This window comes from Ambystoma mexicanum, unplaced genomic scaffold (genome assembly GCF_040938575.1).
Source record: "Ambystoma mexicanum isolate Mex_15411 unplaced genomic scaffold, UKY_AmexF1_1 Mex_scaf10, whole genome shotgun sequence".
NCBI classification, from domain to species: Eukaryota; Metazoa; Chordata; class Amphibia; order Caudata; family Ambystomatidae; genus Ambystoma; species Ambystoma mexicanum.
Genome location: NW_027182325.1, coordinates 2,902,501 through 2,905,000, shown reverse-complemented (window position 1 = coordinate 2,905,000; position 2,500 = coordinate 2,902,501). Strand labels below are relative to the sequence as shown.

Here is a 2,500-nt window from a genome sequence, read left to right as displayed (position 1 = left end):
TCAGGACTCCTATGTCTGGTAGGATAACTTTAATTCATCCATCCTGTGTCTGTTGCAGGGAGGTGGAGAGAACAATCAACACAATAATGGTTTTCTTTCATGCCTCTTGAAGGACTCAATATTCTCTGTACTGCATTACATGTGAAAGTCGATTTATTACCCATGAACACACTACCTGTATGCTAATTCTATGTAAAAAGGTAGCTCCAGCCCTCATGATGTTGTCCAACATTTCCGCTATAAAACGGGATACAATTATTTTGGAAACATACCAAATTTGAAAAATAATTGAGAAGTTGCGCAATTACTAATCATGGAGCACAAAAAAGCCTACAGCACCTGGTATTCCCAGGCAGTCTCCCATCCAGGTACTAACTAGGCCTGACCCTGCTTAGCTTCCGAGATCGGGCGCATTCAGTGTGGTGTGGCCGTAGGCTCTGGGCCTAGTGAGTTTTGTACTTTTAAGCATCTAGTCGGCTAGACCTTGCAGTTTTGAAAGGCAATTGTGAAATGGCTCACTTCCTGAACTTGGAGCACAAAAAAGCCTACAGCACCTGGTATTCCCAGGTGGTCTCCCATCCAGGTACTAACTAGGCCCGACACTGCTTAGCTTCCGAGATCAGATGAGATCGGGCGCAATCAGTGTGGTGTGGCCATAGGCTCTGAGCCTAGTGAGTTTTGTACTTTTAAGCATCTAGTCAGCTAGACCTTGCAATTGAGAAATGGCTCACTTCCTGAACTTGGAGCACAAAAAAGCCTACAGCACCTGGTATTCCCAGGCGGTCTCCCATCCAGGTACTAACGAGGCCCGACACTGCTTAGCTTCCGAGATCAGACGAGATCGGGCGCATTCAGTGTGGTGTGGCCGTAGGCTCTGGTTCTTGTGAGTTTTGTACTTTTAAGCATCTAGTCGGCTAGACCTTGCAGTTTTGAAAGGCAATTGAGAAATGGCTCACTTCCTGAACTTGGAGTACAAAAAAGCCTACAGCACCTGGTATTCCCAGGCGGTCTTCCATCCAGGTACTAACTAGGCCCGACACTGCTTAGCTTCTGAGATCAGACGAGATCAGGCACATTCAGTGTGGTGTGGCCGTAGGCTCTGGGCCTAGTGAGTTTTGTACTTTTAAGCATCTAGTCGGCTAGACCTTGCAGTTTTAAAAGGCAATTGAGAAAGGGCTCACTTCCTGAACTTGGAGCACAAAAAAGCCTACAGCACCTGGTATTCCCAGGCGGTCTCCCATCCAGGTACTAACTAGGCCTGACACTGCTTAACTTCCGAGATCAGTCGAGATCGGGTGCATTCAGTGTGGTGTGGCCGTAGGCTCTAGGAATGCTAAGAATATTACTCTTATGCATTTGCATTTAGTAAGCTAAGCCATGCAGCCACTTGCAACATGATACCACGCTCATCGCTCGATCAGGCTCGATCAGGCGAGATATATAAGACTGGTGGGCCCATTCAGGACTCCTATGTCTGGTAGGATAACTTTAATTCATCCATCCTGTGTCTGTTGCAGGGAGGTGGAGAGAACAATCAACACAATAATGGTTTTCTTTCATGCCTCTTGAAGGACTCAATATTCTCTGTACTGCATTACATGTGAAAGTCGATTTATTACCCATGAACACACTACCTGTATGCTAATTCTATGTAAAAAGGTAGCTCCAGCCCTCATGATGTTGTCCAACATTTCCGCTATAAAACGGGATACAATTATTTTGGAAACATACCAAATTTGAAAAATAATTGAGAAGTTGCGCAATTACTAATCATGGAGCACAAAAAAGCCTACAGCACCTGGTATTCCCAGGCAGTCTCCCATCCAGGTACTAACTAGGCCTGACCCTGCTTAGCTTCCGAGATCGGGCGCATTCAGTGTGGTGTGGCCGTAGGCTCTGGGCCTAGTGAGTTTTGTACTTTTAAGCATCTAGTCGGCTAGACCTTGCAGTTTTGAAAGGCAATTGTGAAATGGCTCACTTCCTGAACTTGGAGCACAAAAAAGCCTACAGCACCTGGTAGTCCCAGGTGGTCTCCCATCCAGGTACTAACTAGGCCCGACACTGCTTAGCTTCCGAGATCAGACGAGATCGGGCGCAATCAGTGTGGTGTGGCCGTAGGCTCTGGGCCTAGTGAGTTTTGTACTTTTAAGCATCTAGTCAGCTAGACCTTGCAATTGAGAAATGGCTCACTTCCTGAACTTGGAGCACAAAAAAGCCTACAGCACCTGGTATTCCCAGGCGGTCTCCCATCCAGGTACTAACGAGGCCCGACACTGCTTAGCTTCCGAGATCAGACGAGATCGGGCGCATTCAGTGTGGTGTGGCCGTAGGCTCTGGTTCTTGTGAGTTTTGTACTTTTAAGCATCTAGTCGGCTAGACCTTGCAGTTTTGAAAGGCAATTGAGAAATGGCTCACTTCCTGAACTTGGAGTACAAAAAAGCCTACAGCACCTGGTATTCCCAGGCGGTCTTCCATCCAGGTACTAACTAGGCCCGACACT

The 2,500-nt window shown here is 47.0% G+C and overlaps 7 non-coding genes and 2 pseudogenes across 7 annotated transcripts in view; all 9 read right to left on the bottom strand.

The window, feature by feature from the left end:
- Positions 1 to 327: 327 nt before the first annotated feature.
- Positions 328 to 436, bottom strand: LOC138545223 (5S ribosomal RNA; annotated as a pseudogene).
- Positions 437 to 542: 106 nt separating this feature from the next.
- On the bottom strand, positions 543 to 661 carry LOC138548497 (5S ribosomal RNA). The gene has a single exon (XR_011292297.1). It is a non-coding gene; the product is annotated as a 5S ribosomal RNA (ribosomal RNA).
- Positions 662 to 754: 93 nt separating this feature from the next.
- On the bottom strand, positions 755 to 873 carry LOC138550516 (5S ribosomal RNA). Its single transcript, XR_011294266.1, has one exon. It is a non-coding gene; the product is annotated as a 5S ribosomal RNA (ribosomal RNA).
- A 106-nt stretch (positions 874 to 979) lies between these two features.
- Positions 980 to 1,098, bottom strand: LOC138540175 (5S ribosomal RNA). The gene has a single exon (XR_011288230.1). It is a non-coding gene; the product is annotated as a 5S ribosomal RNA (ribosomal RNA).
- Positions 1,099 to 1,204: 106 nt separating this feature from the next.
- Positions 1,205 to 1,323, bottom strand: LOC138538933 (5S ribosomal RNA). The gene has a single exon (XR_011287016.1). It is a non-coding gene; the product is annotated as a 5S ribosomal RNA (ribosomal RNA).
- A 463-nt stretch (positions 1,324 to 1,786) lies between these two features.
- Positions 1,787 to 1,895, bottom strand: LOC138545222 (5S ribosomal RNA; annotated as a pseudogene).
- A 106-nt stretch (positions 1,896 to 2,001) lies between these two features.
- Positions 2,002 to 2,120, bottom strand: LOC138541093 (5S ribosomal RNA). The gene has a single exon (XR_011289108.1). It is a non-coding gene; the product is annotated as a 5S ribosomal RNA (ribosomal RNA).
- A 93-nt stretch (positions 2,121 to 2,213) lies between these two features.
- Positions 2,214 to 2,332, bottom strand: LOC138550515 (5S ribosomal RNA). The gene has a single exon (XR_011294265.1). It is a non-coding gene; the product is annotated as a 5S ribosomal RNA (ribosomal RNA).
- Positions 2,333 to 2,438: 106 nt separating this feature from the next.
- The window catches only part of LOC138540174 (5S ribosomal RNA), a 119-nt gene continuing 57 nt past the window's right edge, over positions 2,439 to 2,500 (bottom strand). Inside the window, exon 1 of the ribosomal RNA XR_011288229.1 lies at positions 2,439 to 2,500. This exon is cut by the window's right edge and continues 57 nt beyond it. This is a non-coding gene — a ribosomal RNA (5S ribosomal RNA).